This window comes from Ambystoma mexicanum, chromosome 12, assembly GCF_040938575.1.
Source record: "Ambystoma mexicanum isolate Mex_15411 chromosome 12, UKY_AmexF1_1, whole genome shotgun sequence".
NCBI lineage: Eukaryota > Metazoa > Chordata > Amphibia > Caudata > Ambystomatidae > Ambystoma > Ambystoma mexicanum.
The window spans coordinates 1138242683-1138267807 of record NC_090936.1 but is presented as its reverse complement, the minus strand read 5'-3'; the positions used below and the strand labels follow the sequence as shown (position 1 = coordinate 1138267807).

At 44.7% G+C, this 25125-nt stretch overlaps 1 protein-coding gene across 1 annotated transcript in view; it reads left to right on the top strand.

The window, feature by feature from the left end:
• Positions 1-25125, top strand: part of USP6NL (USP6 N-terminal like) — a 1148352-nt gene that overhangs the window by 17201 nt on the left and 1106026 nt on the right. The gene's annotated exons all lie outside the window — the stretch shown is intronic.

Genomic DNA, 25125 nt, shown 5'->3' with positions numbered 1-25125 from the left:
CAGTGTTATGCAGCCATCTAGCGTCTGCCGCCCTTTCTCAATCAAAGCTATAGCTTGGGTACATCCTTCCTAGCCAACCGTACGATGATTGTTCTCCCCATTAGCCTCAGCGGACCCAATACATATCACCTGTGGCGTCCCACAAGGTTCATGTGTCTCCCCCACAATGTACAATATCTTCACTAAGCCACTCTTTGACAAACTTGACAGATTGGGAGTAATTTACACCAATTATGTGGACGATACGCAGATCCTTATACCATTCTCTGGCAATTTTGTTGAAGACACAGCTCTAGTAAATAAGATCTATCTCATCATTCAGGCATGGATGGCCTCTCAAGGCCTCTGCCTGAATGACGACAAAACAGAGATACTGATACTGGGCTCCGACTCCAATCTCAAAAAACTCTGCCCCAACTGCAGCGCCTTCAATATAGACGGCAATATAATCAAAGTGGCAACGGAGGTAAAAACACTAGGTTTTTACCTCAACTCCACTTTATCTCTCAAAAACAGGTTACCTCCCTGGCTTACACCTGTAAACTAATCAGGGCCTGCAGACCATACTTGTCTAAAACTAATTGCATCACACTAGCTAACGCCCTAGTAATGTCCAAATTGGACTATTGCAATGCTCTATATGCGGGTGCTAATAAAACTGTCACAAATAAATTACAAATATTGCAGAACAATGCTCTTAGAGCAGCCCTTGACATACCCCGGAGAGCACACATATCTAACATTAGGAAAGACACTCGTTGGTTAAAAATCACTGATAGAGTTCTACTTAAAACTCTATCTCTCACACATAAAGGACTGAACAATACTGCACCCCCTTATATATCGGCTAGACTAACTAGAAAATCCTTTACCCACCACACTAGAGCCTCTAACCACGCTCTACTTGAAACACCCAGATTCAGACTAACTAAAGCAGGTGGTGCTAGCTTCCCTGTTAGAGCGGCCTGCGCCTGGAACTCACTCCCTACGGCATTGAGAGCCAATCTCCCCTACGTTAGTTTCAGATGTAAGTTGAAAAGTTGGCTCTGGAGTAATGACCACTAACCTTTTTGAACCCGGTCCCACCACTAACCTTTTGAACCTGGTCCCATCATTGCGCATAACCACTCTTGACCTTACCTACTCCAGACGATAGGGAGGGACTTACATTTTTCACTCCTTGTACATTTGTATTTATACCTGTTAATATCTCACATAATGTATCTACTGTATGTATCCTCTGTATGTATGAAGCCTAAGTATTCTTGTAACTGCTGCGCCCGGCTACCCCTGGGTTTGGAGCGCATTATCAAATAATAAACTAAACTAAACCCGACTTGACGCAGATTGAACCTGAGAACATGTTGAACAGGGGTAGAAAGTGGAAGACCTTCTTTTATCTAAATTCCATCAAAATATAACAGCTTTGATGCTGACACTTACACATGGGGCGCCCAGACCATCTATGATTGAAGGGTTCAACTTCTGCAGATTGTTCAAATGTCGCTGCCTACAAGGGACTACTGAACAATGATGGAACATGTGTAGTTTGTTCACTTGAATGAAACTCTTTCCCCCCCTTACCCCCCACCCGCCCCTGCCTGCCTCCCCATCATCATTTTTTGAGAAGAGGCCAGGGGTTCTGAGTTAGGTTTAGCATTGGAATGCAATGCGAGAAGTGTGAAGGCTGGCATTGCCAGTCTATCCCGAATGCACCTGGCATTTGTGAATTGCACAGATGAAATTCTGGTGTGAAAAGAAGTGTCCCAAACCACGTTTAGCACAACCCAGCCAAAACGAGAGCTAATATGCACTAAAGAAGACGCATGAATACCAGGGTGGAACGCAGGGTTGTGACTGGTAGATTCCTAATGTTATGTGGGTGTGGGAGGCACAATACCACAGGTTTCTACAGTAGATGCTACCTAACAAATCAGCAGGCATGACTGATGTGACCAGAAGGTACTTGCATAGTTGTAGAGTTGCTATGACATTGGACCATGGCCTCTTGCCTTTCTCTTCCCCTTGACGTTTCCACCAGGAAATTCCTGAGGTCACCCCCATGCTGCTTTCAATTCCTGCGGTAATGCACCATTTTCTGATTACCGCTTGAATGGAAAAACACGCAACAATTTAATTCTCCTCCATTCCCACTACAACGCTTCATGTTCACCACTACTCCTTTGTGGAAATCCCCCATCACCCTTTCCTTTCACCCATTTTTTACTTGCTGGTTAGTTTGACAGATTTTTGTTTACTGAGCGTGTCTTGACATTTCTGCAGTAATCCTGCGGGATTCCCTATGTGGGACGAAAATGTTCTCGCACAAACGGGCTCTCCGGCCCACCTCTAAGTCTCCATATGGTTCCTTTTACCCTGATGTAAAATCACCCCTTTCCCTCCTCCAAATATAATTTTGAGCACTTTCTATTCTGCTTCCCTCCGAATAACGTACCAAATTGATTGCATAGAGAGGGCGAGGGGGGGGCTGGGGCGGGACATGATGTCATTTCTGAAAAGCATCAGTGATGTAAATTGGTTTGTCTTTGAGGGGCGCCCACATCTCTGAATTATTTAAAAAGTACTGGACAGATTGACATCTGCAATGCTCTGTACCAAAACTTGTTCATATTTGGTGCAAATCCGCCGAGCCGTTTTCACATGACAGGTGTTTGATGATCGCATTTTTCTCTATGGGAATAGGGCCAAAACGGTTATTTTTGGTTTACTTTTTGGGGGTGGAAAATCAGTCCACTGAGTGAAAAGATGATACTATTTTTATTTTTTTTATTTTTATTTATTTCATCTTACCTGTATAGATATCTATAGCCATCCCATAAACCAATGGCTAGCACAGCAGTGGTCTCAAGGAACAGGAGAGTTGACGATCTAGGATCTAGTGGTGTGTTCTCAGGAATTCGTGGTAACCCCCAAATGGTGACCAACAGAAAACATGTTAAACAGGAGGTATTTTGCTAACACACCAATACAGAAAACCATCACAACAGCGGCTTGTATGACTGGATCTGGGGCCGCATTGTCGGCAGCTCACTGCCCAAGGGAAGCTGTCTGCACAGAAAGCTGAGCAACACCTAAACATGTACGAGCTGCTACTGGAAATGTCTTCTTTTCAAAACACTCTAATGTGGAAGAACAACCCTACAGCCATGTTTACCATCAATGGTGTTCTCCTGCACAGCCCACAATGTTTGGGAGTAGTGGCTGGAAAGAAACGTGCATATCCAAGCACAATATGTTCCAGTGGACACAGGATCACAAGTGGGGAAATCCACACCAGTACACCCCAACAGATACTTGTGCAGTGTGGTCGTCCAACTATCGACGGATTTACAACAGTAAAAGTTGCAAAATGACCAAACTTTTCAACCAGGTGCCCAGAATCAAGGTCTCTAGGCAATGCACTATGGATAACTCAGGATATTTGCATACGTGTCTCTTCCCCCCCGCCCCCCCAACCCCGAAAACCACTGGTGCCCAAGGAAGTACACGGGTTACGCTAGGAACATTTAACATTGATCCTAATTACACAGATGTTGGCAAGACAGATGTGTGCTCCCACCTGTCCCAACATGTCTTTGTGTCTACTGATGAGACTTTGAATGTCGCACAACCTGACAACACGAGCGTCCACAATTAACACATCGGAGTCTTGAAACAGCCAATTTAGTAGGCTGGCTCCAGAGGTCGTAGAATTTGGTTCTTTGCAACTTTCCACAAGATATATGGAAATATTGAAGACAAGAAAACAACACTAGACATTGTTACTTTAATAAGTGGGAATGCTTTATTTGGTGTAAACAAAAACAGTTCAGTCCATAACTGGTCACTAACAAACATCATTACTTACCTGAATAATTTGCTTGACTGTGGTCTATAATGTTCACTCAAAGTGCATTTGCAATTTAATCTGCATACACATCAAACCCCCATGTATCCTGGTGGAAAATGCCAGTTGTCAAGACGTTCGTGCAGGTGGTAAAATGTATTTGTTCACCGGTGGCACACCATCACCGGGTTGGGATTTAAACAGTGCTTGGTAAGCTGATGGGTCCAACGTTTGAACCAATGACTTTTCTTGTTGCTGTCCATCCATCAGGAGGATTAGTGACCTACAGACATCATTGGTTTCAGAACCTTTTATGTCCATGCTGTAAGCGATATTCAATCAACACTACAGCTAAGTCAATGCCTAGTCTGGGATGCTGAGGAAAACCCTTATTGATGTATTTTTATATCCAGTCCAGTACTCTGGATGGCAACCCTTGTATAACACCCCCCTCACCCCACTGAGCCAAGAAGTAGGTTTGTTTTGCAAATTAAAAGGTTCATTTGAAAATGTAAACAATATATATATCCCACTTCTATAAATAAATTGATAATGGATATTACACTTGTGAATACGAGCAGTAATCGGCAAGAGGTAACTATGAATAGGAACAGAAGAACAAGGTGGGAAAGAATGCTTTATATGGTTCAAGGAAACGCAAGGTGGAATAAAATGCAGTACAGAAATAACTTGTTATGATTTTAGCAAAAGGTAATATGATCACTTTTTCTTTTGACAATTAACTCCCCCTTCACCCCTATGCAATACAAGAAATGGAAGGAGAGCACACAGTCTTCAAGAATCCCAATAAATCACACTTTATAAGCAATACACAGTTCCAGTTCCCCCAGCAAGCTTAGAGAAAACAGGCATGAGTTTTAAACACAGGCAAATTACTTTAATGTGGTTTGCAAGGAAGTGAAAAGGTGCTAAAATTGCTTTTAATTCCCTTTAGAGGTTCAGGGTAGGTGATGGCTACTTTATATTAGTTCAGGCTCACTTTAACAATGCTCTATGAGTTATTACCAAGTTGCAAACGGATTTTAACAAAAGAAAGAATGGAGCTGCTATTTTGACAAGTGGAGAAATTGAGCCAAAATCGCAAATCGCAGTAAATTTCGCGAGTGCATGAATCGCGATTGCGGTAAAAGTATAAGGAGTAGGAAGTCGGTTCTAGGTTCGTTGGAAAGCTTAGAATTTCGTTCCTAGCCCAAACGGTTCCAGAGATACGGACGATTAAATAAAGGTAGTTTTTCGGATTTAAAGTAAACTCAAAATGACAGGTGACAGCTTGCAGCTGCAGAATTGACAGGTGACAGTTGTGCAGCTTTAAAAATGACAGATGACACGATTTCTACGAGGCAGTTCTACTTAGGTTAAAATAGTTTGGATTAGATTATTTTAACTAAGAGATTTGTTCTGCACAGTTCTGCTAGGTACTCGCAATATAAATTTGAACTAGGTCTCGTCACGGATCTGATCAACACGTCCGGCTGCGGTTCTGTCTGCTCGGCGGGTCAATCAGGCACCGGTTCTGCTCACAGCGATCTGGGTCAGCTCTGCTCTGCTGGTCTAGCCTGTCTGGATTCTGGATGTAACACTGCTTTCTGGGTACTGCTACAGGTTCTTGCAAAAATTCTCTGCAAAACTTCAAACAGCTCGCCCGGCTGTTGAATAGTTTGGTTAGTTTTGAGGCCTGCTGAAGAGGATTCAGCTGGTGGATTCAGGCCTCTCTGCTACAAATTCTGGAGTTAATTTCTGCTACATGTTCTGGAGATTGATGGATTTGAAGTCTGGATCTCTGGATGTGAAGTCGTCGGTCAGCATGCTCTCCAGCAAATGGAATTGAATCTCTCTACCTGTCCCAGCAGTCTCTTTTTATGTGTTTTGGAAAGTGGGTGTGTGCGTTGGTCATAACTAAACCTGCCCCTCTCACTTATCATTGGCCAATTCCTCCTCTCTCCCTTGATTGGGGGAAGGAAATGTGAGTCAGAGTGATGCTGTAGGTTTTATGGTCAGAGGAACCTCCCCTTGTGAGATTGCACACAAATCTATTTCTGACCCAAATACATATTTATCTATACCATTTTTCTAATATTATAGGGCCAGTTAACATATTTTCTGTAGCACCAAACCATCCGATCCCTGTCTTTGTACGATGTCGTGTCCACTGATGACAGAATTCTCCCCTTTTCATCCAGATAACGACCTCTAAACCTTTCCAGATTTCACACAAATGTGCACCAGGGATATGGGTTACAGATGATAAAGTGTCAGATTTTTAACATGCATACATTTGGAGTAACAGCCTTTTTTCCGCCACTATCCCCAGGAACATACCCCAGGGTCCTAACACCTCTTAACATGTGCACAGAAAAATCACAAGAATAATGGTATTATTTATATAATTTTGACCAGTCCGCACTATGAGTTATCTATCTTTTTAAAATTATGCCCTGGTCAAAAAGGGGTGTGGCTTCCCACATCACAGTGTGGAATAACTGGTTTATCCACTTCCCCCAAGCTCAGCTGGCTTGCAGAGGCACCCTCCCAGTTTCCCCTAAGAGGAAGCTATTTTACGACGCCCCAATATAACATTTGCCTGAGTCCAGGACAGGCCTTTGTTCAACTCCCTGTAGTCCACAGCTGCCACTCCCCTTTCAATCAACAGGGCCATGTGACCTGAGGAGGCAGCCAGGCCTGGCAGCCAGGCCTGGGAACACAGCTGTTGATCCAGTTTCCACTCCTGTCGGGGGTAGTTGTCAGGCAGAATTCAGTTTCATTAAGCCAGGTTTCAGCTAAATGTCACTTTTTGGTCCCAGTTTTCTACATTCAAATCAAACTGACAATTTTTACCTATACATTAAATAATTACTTCCTTCAAGTCATTTCAGAATATAGTTTTACATTGTATCCACCTCTTAGCAAGTCTTTCCTTGGTCTGGTTTTGTTTCATTTGTTCAGTTTTACACAAAAGTCTGGTGGTTTTAAAACGAGTACTGGTAATGCAACCATTTTTGGGATTAAGAAAATGAATTCCCCACAGTTCTGAGTTGCTTTTTGGCAATCAGCATTGCCATTCCCAATGGTTTCAGGCTACTGTGTGTGTAGCCCAATGGTGGTTTTAGGCAGTGCCCTCCTGTGCTCACAACATAGGCAAAAATGGGTGGCAGCCTATTCTTCATGTTTCCCCTGTGCACTCTCTGGGGAGTTCTGGCCATCATGTTTTCCATGCCAGTACTGCACAGTTTTATGGTAGGGCTTGGATGCATGGGTAAAAACATCCCACAATGCACAAACACAAGATGGTTTTAAGAACGCACCCACGATCCTCACCTAAATAGAACTCCGTTTATGTCGGTCTATTGAATTGCCAGCCTTCTTTCAAAATCTGTATAATTGGAGGTGAAGGAGCACCACATACATTGATATCTGTAGCACAATCCTGGTTTAACTCAATGGAACAAAAAGCCATTTGAAAATCATTTTTGTCTCACTGGCAACTGGAAAAGGGGGAGGGGCATATCCCTTCAGGAAGGAAACCATTGTCTGGTGTATACTGCAATACTATACTTTATCAAACAAAACTCTTCCCTTTACACACAGAAAGCTCAATCTACACGTAGCATACTTCTATCTCGTTTTGCTGACAGGAATTCACTCGAAGTAATTTACTTCACAGGAATTCTGTCAACTAAACAAATTTATTTTTAATATGGGGGTTCTCCCTTTCTCAACACTAATCGTCCCTCCCCTCCACTTTTACCCTCTTATTTCCCCCCACCCCCATATTTCTTTCGATGAGTTTCCGGTGGAATTCTTCAAAGTTTTTTACTTCGAAAGAATTCCTGTCAGCAAAAAACAGCATTTGCGTAGTACAGAGGCAGCTCTCATTCCTTGCTAATATACTGCTAGAAGTACTTCGTAAAGCAGCAACATGGAGCTCTGTGCACACATTCACTCAGCCAGCCCTACAGATAAGGGGTGTATCTGCCACTTTTAGCCCTAAAAATAGGCAATTACTCCCAACAAAAAGTAGGAAACGGACACATCGAACCATGTACCCCTGCTTTCCCCCACAAAGCTCCAAAGATATGTTTTGACTAGTAGTGCACGTAGTACCACAGGAAAAACCTACTATTCTTACTGCCTGTTGCGAAGAAATCAAGTGTATCTTTTATGGTGCAAAGAAATAATTACTACAAAAACATTTGTTTTCCCTTTAAAATTTATTTTTACTTACTCTCATTGGGAATTGGACTACTTTTAAAAAAGGGAGTAAAATACTCCCTCTTCCAAGTCTAATCTGGAGCACTGCACTCGGGCAAGATCAGTGTTAAAAGTGGGGAAAGTGGTTTTAAAGCATCTGTTTGCAACTGTCCCTTCTACTCTACCACCGTCTTCACCAGGTACTGCTTGCTAGTCTTATTTATTTAAATGTATATAGCGCGCAAGCAGCCCAGGGGCATTGAGGCGCTGTTACTTGCAATAACTTAGTTACATGGTACATATGATAGCGATTGTTGACATATTATGAGTAGTACAGGAAATCATACTGTTGTTACAAATATAGCATTTGGGCTATAATTACAAACCTAAATGATAAGTATTTGTGCTGATGTGTCGGTCCTTATGTGAAGAGGGTAGTTTTCAGTGTTTTGCGGAAGGTGGTGAGGGAGTCCTCGCCACGGATGGTGGGAGGTAGGGCATTCCAGAGGGTGGGCGCGAGGTAGGGGAAGCTGGACCCACCCGCTTTTACTCTTTTTTCACTAGTGGCACAGAGAGCATGTTGGTGTACGGGGATCTAGTTGGCCTGGTGGTGGAGACAGGGTGGATCCTTTGAGAAAGGTAGGCAGGAGCAGTGAAGTGAATGCACTTGTGGGTCAGTGTCAGGGCTTTGTATACGATCCTTTCCTTTATTGGGAGCCAGTGGGCTAGTTTCCTGGCTTCAGAGATGTGTTCTCTTTTAGCAATGCCTTGGGCTGCCCGGAGAGCATTGTTCTGTATTACTTGTAGTCTCGCTAAGTTTTTGTTGGAGGTTCCAAGAAAGAGTACATTGCAGTAGTCTAGCCTGGAGCCGGTGATGGCTCTGGCTATGTTGGTGCAGTTCTCTTTGGATAGAAAGGGCCTGATTGCGTTGATAAGTTTAGCATGATATGCAGCTGCGGATGCTATTGCGTTGACTTGTCTATCCATGGATAGGCTGGAGTCCAGGTAGACTCCCAGAGTTTTGACAGAATCGGAGACCGGGATTTTAATGGAGTCAATGGTGGAGTGGCTAAATTGGACATCTAGGTTTTTTAGCGTGTCGGGAGAACCTACCAGGAGGAGTTCCGTCTTGTCAGAGTTGAGGCATAGTCCGTTGTCGGCCATCCAGGCTTGGATGGTGTTGTAGAGGTTGTTGAGGGTCAGGGAGTCGGTGTCATAGATACCTGTGAGAGTGAGGAGGATCTGGGTGTCGTCGGCGTAGTTGGTGTATGAGATGCCCATAGCGTCGAGGATGAGGAAGAGGGGTCGTGTGAAGATGTTGTATAGGGTGGGGGAGAGACAGGAGCCTTGGGGTACACCACAAAGTATAGTAGTTGGGGATGCGGCGGCTAGGTCAGAGAATACTTGCATAGTTCTGTCTTGTAAGAAGGAGGTGATCCAAGATGTGGTCTCTGGGGAGAATTTGGCGGTGGAGGAAAGGTGGTGGCAAAGGACGCCATGATCCACGAGGTCAAATGCCGCGGATAGGTCAAGGAGTAGGAGAAGTGCTGGTTTACCCATGTCTCTAGCATCGTCCATTTGGTTCTTCAAGTCAAGTAGGGCGGTTTCGGTCCCGTGTCTAGGGCGGAAGCCAGATTGGCGGAGTCCAAGGAGTTTGTTCTCTTCAATGAAATGCTGGACCTGCAAGTAGGCTGCTTTGTCCAATATTTTGAGGAGGAATGGGACAGTGGTGATAGGTCTGTAGTTGTTGGGGGAGGTGGGATCGAGAGTTGGTTTTTTCAAGAGCGGTCGGACCCAAGCTTCCTTGAGGGAGGCGGGGACTTTCCCTGTGGTAAAGGAGGCATTAACGAAGGCTGTTAGGAAGGGCGCTAGCGCTTCCGTGCAGTCTTTGATAATGGAGGCTGGGCATGCATCACCTTTGCAGTTAGAGGGCTTGATGTTCCTCATAATGTTGATGATGTCTTTTTCTTGGATGGGTTTGAAGGAGAAGGGTAGGGGGGGATCCGTGGCGTGTAACGGGATAGGGATATGGCTACTGGGTAGGGCTTGTTTAGTGGCTAGTATTTTGCTTTTGAGGAGGCTTAATTTGGTTTGCATGGCCGTTTGTATTTTGTCACACCAGTCTTTGTCTTTGGTGAGATTCTGGGGGGCGGGAGTGGGTGTCTCGAGCTCTCTGAAAATGGCGAAGATTTCTTTGGTGCTAGATTGGGCTTCCGAGATTCTGGATTCAAAGGATTTGGCCTTTGCTTGGGTGATTGCCTTTTTGTATTTGGTGGATAGGGCTTTAAAGAACATCTTGTCTTTTTCAGAGTGGGACGTTTGCCACTGTGTGAGTGCAGCTTTTTTCTCGTTGCGGAGTGTGAGGAGCTCAGGTGTGAACCAAGAGTTGGAATGGGTAGTGGGTTTGGATTTGCGTGGTTTGAGAGGGGCAATGGAGTTGATAGCTGCTTTAATGGCAGTATCATAGGTTGTTGCGAGTGTTTCTGGGTCTGATGAAAAAGGTGGTCTGAAGGCTGGGCCTTGGAGGAAGGGCAGTAGCCTTTCCTTGGTGAGCTGGCGGGAGCTTCTGGTGAGGCAAGGAGGGAGCGGTTGGGGCAAGGGGGCAGCAGGGGAGCTAGTGGTGAGGATGCTAAAGGTGATGATGTGGTGGTCGGACCACGGGGTGGGATTGTTACCTGTAATGATGAGTGGGCAGTTATGCTGTGCTATCCAGTCAAGCGTTCTGCCTTGAGTGTGAGTAGGGCTAAGGATGGTGTTCTTGTAGCCTAGAGCATTGAGGGCAGAGTCAAGGGATTTGGCTGCTACGTCCTTACTATCCCGGAGCCCTAGATTGACGTCCCCGAGGAAAATGGCTTTAGACTGTTTGTTTTTTGAGGTTGTCAGAGAGGAGGTGGATGAGAGAGGCTTGGAAGTCTCCTGTTGGGCCTGGGGGGCGGTAAATGGTGTGCACAGTAATGGTGCAATGGGGAGAGAGGGTTATTTTAACTTGGAGGTAGTCGCAGTTGTTGTTGGTCAGGGATTTCTCTATCTTTCTGATAGAGAGCGAGTCTCTGGCAATAATTGCTACACCTCCACCTTTGGAATAGCCAGGGGGTAGGGCGAGGGAGAGCGCCGGGCCGGAGGTATCATGTAGCCATGTTTCTGAGATCATGAGTAGATCTAGGTTGTGGGAGGTTAGGAGGTCATGTATGTCTAGGGCGTGGGCATTGATGGACCTGGCGTTAATCATGGCGCATTTCATGTGGGGTTCAGTAGTGTCTGAGAGGGGGTTCATGATGAGAGAGGGTTTGGTGGAGGGGGGGGTTGAGCTCTGGGTATTAGGGGAGATGCAAATCACAGATTTTACACTGGGGGTCACATTTTCAGTGGTGGTGGACACATGTGGTATAGCATCTGTGCAAAGCATGTGAATCCAAGCAGGTTCACAAGATCCTGAAGACGAGCATTGCTTACCTAGTCGTCTGTGGCTTCTATCTGCCTAAAATCACATGCTCCCACCCATCTCCCCTTTTGGGAGTGAATGTACATTGCTTTATATAAAAAAAAAAAAAAAAAAAAAATACCTCTGTGAAACCTGATGGTATTTTGCTTGGTATCCCACCCTAGGGGTGGACAAGCGAGGGAGGATCACATGAGTGTAGGCTCACGGGGATTGGGAAGAGAATACCCAAGTACGAGACATGGTATTCCCGCTTTCCCAATTATACACCAACCCACTCTCCCTCAGCCTTAATGGGGGTATTTTCAGTCGCACCCCATAACCCCCGCCCCATTTCCACCATGTACTGGCACAGGAAAGAGGCGACTGAGAGCATTTCCCCTAAGGCTAACTGGGAAGGCAGGGAGAGGCCGACTTCTATAGTACTCCTGCAGACTGTCCCACTGATGGTCAGGCACTCAACCCAGGACCCCAGCGAATTTCATCGTTGAAATTATGACTATTGCACTCCATCGACACTTCTTTACTTTTGACAACACTACATACCTGCAAACGAAGGGCACCGCAATGGGTGCAGCCTTCGCACCCAGCCTGGCCATCTTGTTCATGGCCAAATTTGAGAAAGACTTTGTATTCTCTAACCTTAACAAGTGGCAAACCTGTATCAGCCATTGGCACCGCTACATCGATGATGTCATTTTAATCTGGACCGGCAGCCTACCTGAATTTACTAACTTCTGGACCTGGCTCAACACCTGTAATCCAAATATCCAGTTTACAATTGACCAAAGTAATTCTAAAATAACATTTTTGGACCTATCAATTCGTTCCAAAGACGGGAAACTAATGTGTGACCTATATCAAAAAATAACAGCTCGCAATACCCTTCTACATTTTACCAGCAATCACCCGGAACATACAAAAAACAACTTACCTTAAGGACAATACCTGTGAATACGCCCAAACTGTTCCTCTCCAGATGATTATAAGCAACACTCACAGAGTCTGACCACACGCCTTAAAGCACGAGGCTATCCAAAGAAACAACTAGATCAAGCAAATAGGAGAGCTCGCAACTGCAACCGTGAAACTCTTTTACAACTACAGCGAGGCAATGCAGACTCTACGGATTCACAGCTCACCTGCATAGTCACCTTTTGGAGCCCACACTTCGAGAATCAAACAGATTATTAACCAGCACTGGCATATAGCTCGTCTGAACCTGCCAGAGGACTTTTCTCCCAGATTCGCCTATAAACGAGGAAAAAACCTAAGAGAACATCTTGTTCATTCATTGTTCCAACCGGTCCCAAGTGCGACCCGTACTCTCAGACCGCTGCAAGGCCACCACCAAAAAAATGAGCTTCTTCCAAATGGGTACACGAAAATGGACACTTAGGGACTTGACAAACTGCAGGAGTCAAAATGTAGTCTACTGCATAGTGTGTCCCTGTGGCCTCAGATACATTGGCCAAACAACACGAGCAATAAACACTACAATATCAGAACACAGGTCAAAAATCTGATGTAAAAACCTGACAGCGCACTTGGTTGAACATTTTTTGTCTGAGAAACATACCCCTGACAACATCTTGTGGTGGGTGATAGAAAAAGTCAAAGGAGGACCTGACATCCAATATAGCCTCTTGAAGAAGGAAGCACGATGGATTCACAGGCTGGACACATATCATCACGGCCTGAATGAGATTTTTCAACCTCTAATATAATGAATAATAGTGCTGACTCGATATACTCTCTCAATATTTGCATGCATTATTACACTATGTCTTGATCAACTCAATCGCGGTCCTCCAGGGGGGTCTCGGTCGTGACAAAGTCCCTTGTATCAAGTTCTCTGAGACATACCAGATGGGGAGTTGCATCAGGTACGCCCTGACCACATGAACAAGGAACCAAAAAGCACCTCTGCCTTAGGTTGTGTATTGCCATACACAACCCCCAAAATCGAGCCCATTAGCTCTTATCCCTCTCCACCCACCGCCAAAGTGCTTGCGTGACACTCACGCCTGGCGGTACACTGTCCGAGGAAAAAACAAACACCCTCCCCCCTGTTGCTTATACCATTTGGAACACTCACATTCGACTAGTCAACCAAGGGGGTAATGCGCGCCTGCCAACACCGGGCTTGTCAATAATGACAAAAAGGCAAGCGCGCATGCGTGGCGTCTCTAGCAACAAGCTTATCGCTCGTCCAACGTGACGGGTGGTATTCCCCTTCCGCATACCTGGAAGCACGTCTCGGCGATTCATTCGCAGCAGAGACAGCGCCGACTCCGGCAGCAGCACACCATGACTCAGCGTTCAAACAACAAGGTGAGCCCGGGGCCGCTGGTCTGTGCGCATATACGTGGCTGTCTGGCCCTCTGGCTCAGCCCACGTGTGCGCGCCGGAACGCACCCCCCACCTGTGTCCCCCCGTCCCCCCCACCTCTCGCTCTCTCCCCCCTCGCACTGTACCTTCTTCAAAGCCTTGTATCTAAACTTTTTTTTTTTTTTTTTTAAAAAGCACCGAAGAAGCATGGGGGCAAACTTTAGGCACTAATCTTTCAAATTCTAAAATGGTGGGATGTCCTCCCCCTCTCCTTGATTGCCACATGATCTTATTTGGACACCAGCGGTTGACATCAGCAGCACCCATTCCCTAATACTAGATTGGGTATATTTCTGGGGTTACACGCCTCTCTCTGCTCACCGCTTCTAATCTGCACATAACACACTGGCATGCTACTAGGCACCTAGTTTTTAAATAAGAAAGGCCAGTTCTCAATTTGCACTTAAATCCCCTTCTCATACCGCCTGCACCTCATGATAGCGGGCTCGCTGTTTCCCGTATTTGGTGACTCATGGAGCCGTAACTAAACTATTGGCTCCCTATTTTCAAAACGGTCTTTCCATACGATTTGTCCACTTTTCACAGCCTCGAGACCACCCTGAACCTTCTACATTTACTGGGAAGTTCATCAACCCTGACCTGGCAACTGCACCTCTGGGTCCCGGCATCTGACGGTCTCCTCTCTTCCAAAGCGTGGCTACACCAACGCGCTTGAGCAAATGCGCACCAGCAAGTATGTTTCCAAACCGGTCGCTATGAGAACAAACTTGGTCTCAATACAAGTCCCTTTATTGGGATCTCCGCGGTACTATACCCACTCATATCATACCAATGTCATCCCCTACAGGGTCCCTGATTATGAGCCCTGATGAAGGCGGACTTCACATCCACCCACTACCGCCGAAACGTGATAACTACAGGGAACAGTGACATACCTGTACACTAGCGAGTTGGAATCTTTGCCACCTACCAGCTCTTGATAACGTCGGCTAACGATCGGATATCTTGCGTCAAAAGACCCTGCATCATTCATTGATTTTCCAATTAAATAACTCTTTGCACCAAATATGGGAAACGCATGATGCAATGAATTTATTAGTTAAACCGCACATGCATCTACAGTTTACTCTCTAATTTTTCGAACCAAATCTGAAGCATCATTTCCTTTGAGTTGTTGGATTTGACTTCTTCAAAAGATGTTAACTGCATATATCACTTGTTCCACAATGTGTTGACTATTTTCTGAATGTCACTAATCACTCGTAACAATTTAATATTCTGTATTGTTTGTATTTACGTGTCCTAGCTGGTCACTCTATACAGCAGTAAAGACATTTTATTTATAACTTGCAATTTTCTACTTATTTCTTACAATCTATTGGTTTAAATGTTTTACTGTTTCCTTAACTGTTTAGACATAAAGTCCTGAATATGTGTTAATATGGACCTAGCGGCTAATTCATTTAGTGATTGCTAAAATTACGCAACTCCTATCTCTTTCCCTTTAAGCAATTCAAGAGATCAGGCCAAATAATTGCATTGACCTGTTCCTCTTGACCTTTTGTGGTTACTACAAATAAGTAAAGGTACATCTCTCGTTTCACAGGCACTCAACCCAAACCATGGTCCAGCAATCAACCCAAACCATTTACACCTGACTCCACTTGACAATTACTCCAGGTATAAAAGGTGTAATTTTGCGAAGAGGTACGAGCGAGGTGGGATTGCTGGTTGGAACGTGAAGCCAGCAGCTCGAGACGCCTGGGAGGACTGGAGGAGGAGGAGGACCGGACGCAGAGATGCTGGATCGGTGTACCAGAGGGGTCGCAGCATGGTGGAGAAGCCTTGTCTCTGTGAAGCCGGAGGAAAGCGAGGTGCTGCTTATTGGCTGTGCCCAGGCCAGTGCTCGTTCCCCCTTGGGACAGGTGTCGGTCCCAGGAATGTCTGAGCAGCAGTTGGCGAGACCCTGACCTCATGCCCCTTATCCCAGGGAGCTGCTTGCCAGCGCTGCGTTGTCTGGGTGAGTGTCGCTAGGTGAATGAGAGGGACCCAGGTGTGTGAGGATGGCTGGAGCGGCGGCTGGAAAGTAAAACGGAAAGGAAAAGAAAGCAAGGAAAAATCAGAGTGGGCAAGAGGCGAAAGACAGTAAAGTGAGGGTGTAAGCAACCTGAAGTAGGAAAGAAGGATGCGACCGACCCGACAGATTGAAAAAGTGAATTACAAAGTGAGAGAAAATAAAGAAAAGGGTGCAAGCAACCCGAAAGCAGGAAAAGTGGTTATGAAAGGCCTGCAGGTTGAAAAGGGAAAGTGCAAGAGTCGCGATATGAAGAAAGGAAGGTGCACGACCAAAGAGCAGAATGTTCTTGGGGCACGTGGAAGTCAAGAGGAGTGTGCAAGAGGCACAGCAAAGGAGAGCAGGGGTGCAGGCGTGCACCATAGAAGGAAAAAAAGGTGGAGGAGAAACAAAGCAAGCGTGGAAAAGAGCACAGTAGGGGAAAGGTGCCCAAAAGGATGAGTACAAAGAGGGGGGTGGGCAGTCAAGTGGTCGCTCAGTGGAGGAGCCAAAGCCTGGTTTTTTGAAAGTCTGACACTACCCCATGGAAAGAACTGTTAAAATGGTGCATCTTGGCAAGGTGAAACCAGAGGGGCCTAGGCTTGGGGAAGGGAACCCTGAGAGGCTCACAAAAAAAAACATTGAGTAAAAACATGTTTTGTGTTCTATCCGAATGACCGGCTTTTCACAGTGCATAGACAAAATTATAAAATCTCAGTATGAAACGCACCAATCATTCTAATATACACAGCAATAACATTACATAATGTATTAATTCTTGCATTTAAATTGTGCTTCAGGTTAATACATTTCTATTAACATAGCAAACAAACACTATGCCTTTTTTTAAAAGCCCAAAACCTGTAACCCCTTTTTAAACCCGTAGAGTAAGATGAGTTTCTCTGAATGTTATCAACCTATCCCAAAACGTTTCAGAAGCCAGGCTCTCCGCTCTGTCCACAAATTGCCCCAGGTGCCTCACTCACATGTGCCTCTGTAACTAATCATTAAATGCCTTGCCGATTGCTTCCCAACCTCCTCACACAAGGAACGAGTTGTGGGATGTTTTTACCCATGCATCCAAGCCCTACAATAAAACTGTGCAGTACTGGCATGGAAAACGTCATGATGGCCAGAACTCCCCAGAGAGTGCACAGGGAAAACATGAAGAATAGGCTGCCACCCATTTTTGCCTATCTTGTGAGCACAGGAGGGCACTGCCTAAAACCACCATTGGGCTACACACACAGTAGCCTGAAACCATTGGGAATGGCAATGCTGATTGCCAAAAGCAACCCAGAACTGTGGGGAATTAATTTTCTTAATCCCAAAAATGGTTGCATTACCAGTACTCGCCACTATCAGAAAGCCGGCGTTTTAAAACCACCAGACTTTTGTGTAAAACTGAACAAATGAAACAAAACCAGACCAAGGAAAGACTTGCTAAGAGGTGGATACAATGTAAAACTATATTCTGAAATGACTTGAAGGGAGTAATTATTTAATGTATAGTTAAAAATTGTCAGTTTGATTTGAATGTAGAAAACGGGGAACAAAAAGGGACATTTAGCTGAAACCTGACTTAATGAAACTGAATTCTGCCTGACAACTACCCCCGACAGGAGTTGAAACTGGATGCTCAGCCACTCTGCCCCTGGCCAAAAGGAGTTAACACCTCTCTGATTAGATTAGGGGTGGAGCAGCTGGGGACTACAAACAAAGGCCTGTCCTGGACCCAGGCAAATGTTATATTGGGGGTGTCGTAAAATAGCTTCCTCCTGGGAGAAACTGGGGGGCAGCTGTGCCTCTGTGAACAAGCTGGCTTGGGGGGAAGTGGATAAACCAGTTATTCCACCATGTGATGTGGGAAGCCACACCCCTTTTTGACCAGAGCATAATTTTAAAAAGATATATAATTCTGACAAGTCCGCACTGTGAGTTATCTAAGTAATATCATTATGTTTGATTTTTCTGTGAACATTTTGAGAGGCGTTAGGACCCTGTGGTGTATTCTGGGGGGTTGCTAGCGGAAAATAGGGTCTCACTCCAAATGTCTGCATGTTAAAAATCTGACACTTCATCAATTAATGTCCATACTCCTTGCGCACATGTGTGTAATTTTGGGTAAATGTCCGATATTGCAAAACCAGTAAAAAAGCGCAAAATGTTGTCAATTTTGAATGCAAGCCCCCAGGAAGATCGGAGGCGGACAAGCATGGACCATAAGGAATATATAATGTGCACATGTAATTTCAACAAATTGTATACCTGGGAAAGATGTATTTGAATCAAATATAGATTTGTGGGCAAACTGACCAGGGGAGGATCCTCTGACCCATAAACAGACCTCATCATGATGACAATCCATTTCCTTCCCCCCCAATCGTGAGAGAGGGGAGAATTGGGCCAGTGACAAGTAGAGAGGTGCAGGCTTAGCTAGGCCCAGGCACACACCCATTTTCAAAACACATAAAAAGAGACTGCTGGGACAGGTAGAGAGATTCAATTCCATTTGCTGCGGAGCATGCTGACCCAGGACTTCACATCCAGAGATCCAACACTTAGACTTCCAAGCTAAACGGAGACTACAGAACTTTGAACCAAGAAGGCCCACTGCAAGCAAAAGTATTTGTCAGCATCCTTAAAATCATTTCCAAACTATTCCACAGCCGGGCGAGCTGTCTGAATTCTTTTGCCAAGAACTCTTGCCAGTACCCAGAAAGCAGTGTTACATCCAGAATCCACTTGATCCGGACCGGAAAGCAGAGCAGTATCCAGAACCAGAGGCCGCTGAATCCAGAGAGGCTAGACCAGCAGAGTAGAGCTGACCCAGATCGCTGTGAGCAGAACCGGTGCCTGATTGACCCGCCGAGCAGACAGAACCGCAGCCGGACGTGTTGACCAGATCCGTGACGAGGCCTAGTTCAAATTTATATTGTGAGTACCTAGCAGAACTGTGCAGAACCAATCTCTTAGGTTAAAATAGTTTGGATTAGATTATTTTAACTAAGTCGAACTGCCTCCTAGAAATCGTGTCATCTGTCATTTTAAAGCTGCAAGCTGTCACCTGTCATTTCGAGTTTTACTTTAAATCTGAAAAACTACCTTTATTTAATCGTCCGTATCTCTGGAACCGTTTGGGCTAGGAACGAGATTTAACTTTCCTCTGAAAGCTTAGAATCTAAGCTTTCCAACAAGCCTAGAACCGACTTGCTATACTTTTGCCGCAATCACGATTCACGCACTCACGAATTTACCGCGATTTGCGATTTTGGCTCAATTGCTCCACTTGTCAAAATAGCAGCTCCATTCTTTCTTTTGTTAAAATCCTTTGCAACTTGGTAATAAATCATAAAGCATTGCTAAAGTGAGCCTGAACTAATACCAACACGCATCTCCCACTCACCCTGAATCTCTAGAGGGAATTAAAATCAGTTAGCACATTTTCCCATCCATTGCCATCACATTTAAAAGCATTTTGGGCCTGTGTTTCAAACTCCTACCTGCTTCCTCTAAGCTTGCTGGGGGGAACTGAATTTCGTATTGTATTTGGTTGCATTCTTGAGAACTGTGTGCTCCTCTTTCCATCTCCTTCCATTTCTTACATTGCATAGGGGAGGTGGGTGAATTGTCAGAGAAAAAGTGATTATCTTATCTTTTGCTAAAATCATATCAAGTATTTCTGTACTGCATTTTATTCCTCATTGCTTTTCCCTTGAAATCATAAGTATTTTTGCTACTTTATCCATCCTATACTAACTCCTCATTGATTGTAAAGAAGTGTGCTAGTGCCAGATTACCCATTGTTGATCAACATCATATGTCTAAGTGTACTGTCAGATATTCATTTATTATAAAGTGCGATATATATATATATATATATATATATATATATATATAGTTTAAATTCTCAAACCTTTTAATTTGCAAAACAAACCTACTTCTTGGCTCAGGGGGGTTCTAAGAGGGGGGTGTTATACAAGGGTGGTCATCCAGAGTATTGAACTAGACATAAAAATACATTAATGGTTTTCCTCAGCATCCCAGACTAGGCATGGACTTGGCTGCAGTGTTGATTGAATATCGCTTACAGAGTGTAAACCACTTGTGCAGTCTTTGACCAGCAGCACTGGATTTCACCTCTGTGGAGTAAATGTAGTCCAAATCCTATTCCTGCCTCTGTTTTGAATTCGGAAGCTGCCTGGGAAAAGGGGAAAATGATTTTGCCTACACTATCCCCTGCATGCCTTCGATAGTACTTATCCAATCCATTCTGACCAACGACTTCTTAACACCCTTACTATTCGCAATTAAGTCCCCCACGTATTGCTCGCAGTCCTTTAGGACCTCAATCACAAAGTTCCTAAGTTCAGCAAGAATGGGCTGGTCTCCCTATCTGAAAGAGAACCTATGTCCTCATGTAAGGGGTTTTTCTCAGGAACCATTATTAGCCTGTAGAGCAAGATGAGACGCCATTCCACATGCATCTGCATGGATTGGATGCCCAGCTCGTATCTCAAGCCCACCACTGGTAGACTTCGAGGGAGCCGCAGGGCCTTCTTCCAAATACGTCCCCCTATCTTGGTCCAATTAATTCTACTGACCCAAGGCCTTGTTTCCATTTCGTACAGCAAAGATGGTAATACTTTTGCGATGTATAGAATTTTTAAATAAAGGGATAAATGAGAATCTGCAATATGTTTCCAGTAGTTTTATCATCTGGCAGGACAACTGAAGGGCTTTATTGTTCAGATTTTCTGCGAGCTGGGCCAGTGTTGAAAATGAATACAAGTTGAAGCCCAGGTAGGCCACTTCCTTCTCTACTGGACTTACTTGCCTGCCTAGTGACCACTTAAGGTTTGGGACGATCTTACCCGGTCTTCTACAGGTCCAAACGTTTGACTTTGATGTATTTATTATTAGCTCCTTTATCTTTGCATAATCTACCACATCTGCCAGGAGGCGATGTAGCCCCACAGCGGTATATTTCAATAGGACTATATTGTCGGCGCATGCAAGCCACATCATTGGCCGAGTGCCTATCCTAGCACTTCCCAGAGCATGCAGTCAGTGTCTCCCCCAGATCTGCATGATATAAATTAAAGAGGAGGCTATTATACAACCTTGTCTAAACCCCCCTCCAGAATTGGAGCTGAAAAGTAGCCCTCCTTATTCAGTCTAACCTGAATGTTGATATCCTCATACTGATGCACTATTATTGTCAGAAAAGGTAGCGGGAGGCCCCAGACGGCTAATTTAGCCCACAACCACTCTCCGTTGATCAGATCAAACGCTTTGGACATATCTATCCATGCACCATATAATACTGGGCCTCCTTTGACCAAGATCTTTAACTAATATGGGTCCTAATCTGTCAGTTCAGCGAGGTTGACGGGCCGCTCCTGAAGCCTATTTGATGTTTAGAGAGAATATTATCTGTGGCCCAATCTTCCAAGTCTCTTGGGACCGTTCCTGCAAAGATTTTACTATCAACATCCAAAAGGGCGATCAGGTGGTAAGTCCATGTCTTAAATACTGTTAGTAAGATGTTAGCCCACAAGTCAACATCTCCCTTTCATGTGTGGTTGGTCAGACCATTGGGGCCTGCCTCCCTTTAAGAGGAAGACTAAGAATCAAGTCTACTATGATTTGCTGTGAGATTCAGTTTCCAAATTACATTCAGATCTAAATTGTTAATCCATTAATGGTTTTTCTTTACAGAACGCTGAAATGATCGCTACAGATGGACTCCGGCACTATAGTACTTTGTACATTTTAATTTTGGTAGCTTTCTAGCAATTGGTAAGTGACCAAAGGGTCAGTGAGTTGTTGGTGCTCATGGCTTCCAACATCAATTCGCCATCTCTTTGGTGTTCGGATATCTGAGCGCTCAGCACCAGTTTCTGTAATTACTCCGCCCTCAGCTTCGCACACTCCTCAGCTTCAATTCGTAGTCGCCTGCATGAATTGACTCCTGTTTTAGGTACTTGACTGTTTTTCTCAATTCTCTTTTCCTCTGCCAAGTTTCCTCATCAAAAATGATTTCGGTTTGGGTGCCTGTGTGTAACTGGACATTGGGGCGGGACCAAATACCACAGGAATTCCATAAAGTTAATCGGATTGCAGGCTTTTACAAGTTCTAAATCTGACATACTACTGACCGATCTTTGCAAACTGCTGTTCCGTTTATCACCCCGTCTTCTAAATTTCACGATCCTATTTTTCCCATTATTCACCGATCAGTCTGAGCAAAGTCCCTTTTCTGTATTAGGTGATTCCCAATAGAAGCTCCCCACCAGTGGCCTAGGATCGCTGCTCCCCTCTTCAAGGACCTGAAAACTGCAACACCTGGTGAACAAATCTGTAGAGAAATGGGAAGTCTATTGTTGAGCCCACTCATCCTCTCCTTCAAGTCTGTGCGGGAGGGATGTCCCCCTGCACATTTCCATTAGCCTACATTGCGTTCCATTCAGACATGAAGGATAGCCATTTCTTTCCATTTGCTGTTGGCCTTTTTGTGATGTTATGCATACATGGGAGCATGTAAGAATGCATTGGGAATTTAAGTCCCCTGCTAAAATGAAACCAGCTGCCGCATGTAAAGCTTTACTGCTCAGTAACCATTATGATAGAGACTCCAGGAAGGACGCTGGAGTCGACAGAGGAGTGGGGGGGTTCCAGTATATGTTTACTACGACTATCAATTTTTGGGATACGTTGCTTCTCCGGGATAATTTCAATGACAATAACCCTTTTTTGTATTGGCAACATCAATTCATCTCCTTTTATTAGTAAGTTACGAATTGCTAGAAGTAGCCCTCCTGCAGGCCAGTATTTTTCTCATATGAAGCCAGTTGATGCACAATGGAGAGGCCTTCCAACTGGAACCGATCAATCAGCCACGTTTCCTGAAAGAGGACCTAGTCGTATCCACCAACTAAAACCTTTTTCATTGAGTGTTTCTAAATGAATTGGAACCCTGCGTTTTCCAAGAGCCGCAGTTTCCTAATCACTAGTTGCTCCTCAGAGAACCGCAACTTGTGAAAAATGTGATGTCCGGGAGCAATGAACAGACTTGTTTCTTTGTATCGCTCTATAGTTTTGAGTCACTGAAGCTGGGCGTACTGGTGTTCGAGGAATTTAACTGTCAGAGAGATCCCCCCCCAACCCCAGCAATGTTACTTTGTTAACGTTCTCCTTGAGCCCACACCCAGGTCATCTTTTTAAAACCACGCCAGACCATAATTTAGTTTTCTCACCCATTTCAACTATATAGAGACAACCCACACGTGGAAACCTAGCATATTCAAACTCCGAAGAAAAAAGATATAGCTCTGGAACTTTCTTGAAAATAATCAAAATGGCGCTGCGATTTAGGGAATTCCGGCTCCTTCCTTTCCTTGTATGCTTCATCCTTACACTTGGAATGGCAAAAGGATGGATTTTTGAATCCTCTGGGTCCGGTCCTGGCTGACGGAGTGCTCTTGACATCTATGATGGATCCGTCTACCACTTCTGAAATGACCGGCCAAGCTGGTCGCGGAGCTCCTACATCTGGAGTCCCTCTATCCAGAAGCCTTAATGTAGTGGGGCCCTTGTCCGATCAGGTTTCCACTGAGGCTGGAATTCCTGATGCTATTTGGCCACTTTGAGGGGTCCCAGGGCCATGTTTCTTCCCCCAATAGGAAATTGGCTCCCATTTTATTGGGTCTATTGCCTTATCTGTTTGCACCCAGTATTCGACTTTAAGGGTATTTGCAAATTAAGGACCGCCTGGTAGAAAATTGGCTCCCATTTATTTAGTGTTTAGGCCTTGTCAGTCTGTACCCCTATATTGAATTTAGTGGCTTGGCCAACTTTCTTTTTTGTTGGGGCCCGTACGTGGACAGTTGTTACTCATTATTGGGCTGTAAGTACTCTGTGTTACATCAGATATCCAAGTCCTAGTTTCCTGTTGTGCGTCCTTAGAATTTTGGGCACATGTTTCACCTGTTCTTTATTTGCCTAGGCCCGAATTACGTAATGCGCAAAAGAAATTCGATTTCACTTTATTAATTGCACGTGTTTTTTTTATTCTTCTATTTGAGTTTGTTTACAGAGGATGTCCGATCTATGCCTCTTGTTTTAAGGTTAATCTTCCTTTTTCCTTTTGACCGTGCACACTGTTGCTTTTGAGCTTGACCTTCTGACTCCATAGCTTCTGGAGTCTCAATTTTCTCTATCGCCTCTTCCACTCCTCTTCACCGCCTTCTGACTGTAAAATCTCAACCACCTGTGCCAAGCGCCTACATTCTTCCAGCACTGATTTCGGTAGAAGCGTGTCATCAAATGGTGAGCTGCCATCCTCCACTATATGCTGAACACTTTCTTCTTCCATCCCAGTGACCTCCTTTTGGGTGTTTTTAATCCTAGTAAAAACATCAGTTTAATGTGTTTATTTTTGCGATGGAATCTGCTGATTGTCTGCATTTAAGCTGACTGCCTGCCTTTTTTTTTGTTCCGTTTTCAGCTCTTATAGGGTGTCCATTACTGCGGTATTTAATGCGGTCTCGAGGCCAACCAGGGATGAGTCGCAGGATCCAACCTCCTTTGTGAGTTCCATCAGGATCCCTGAATGGACCTGAACTTCCCCCTGGATTAACCCAAAGACATTCACTAGTGAATTGAGGACAAAATGTAAAGCTGTCAGGGTAATATAATTCATGCCATTGTCCCTCTAGTTATTAACTTCTGGGGCATGCGTAGGCTCGTTGTAAGTGCTTTTGAGGGGGACATGCTTTCAGTTGGGACTGTGTTGTATGAGCTACGTTGGTACTTTTCAGCGACTCTCTAGTTGTGGGGGACTCCATACCAGAGGAGGGAAAGAACCCCGTCCCAAAGAACTGATGGATACGGAGCCACATGGGTCACCGATCCTGGGCTCACTGATCTGAGAAGAGCCACCACAATCAGTTACTTCAAATTGGTCTGCAGCGCCCATACTCGAGCATTTTATTTTTTGGAGAAAGTCATTTCTTTTTCTTTTCATTGTTGTCGCAATTAAGGTATACTCCAAAAGGTTTTCCCAGGAAGCCTTGAGGCCCTGTGATGCTTTGCAAAAATTAGAACCCATCTCACTGTTATCCAAATTAGCAGTCTCCTGTATTACTCGCTTTGACCAGTTTCCATGGATGTTTCCATGGACTTGGGTAATAACCACCTGCCCTCCGATATTTGCTAGTATTT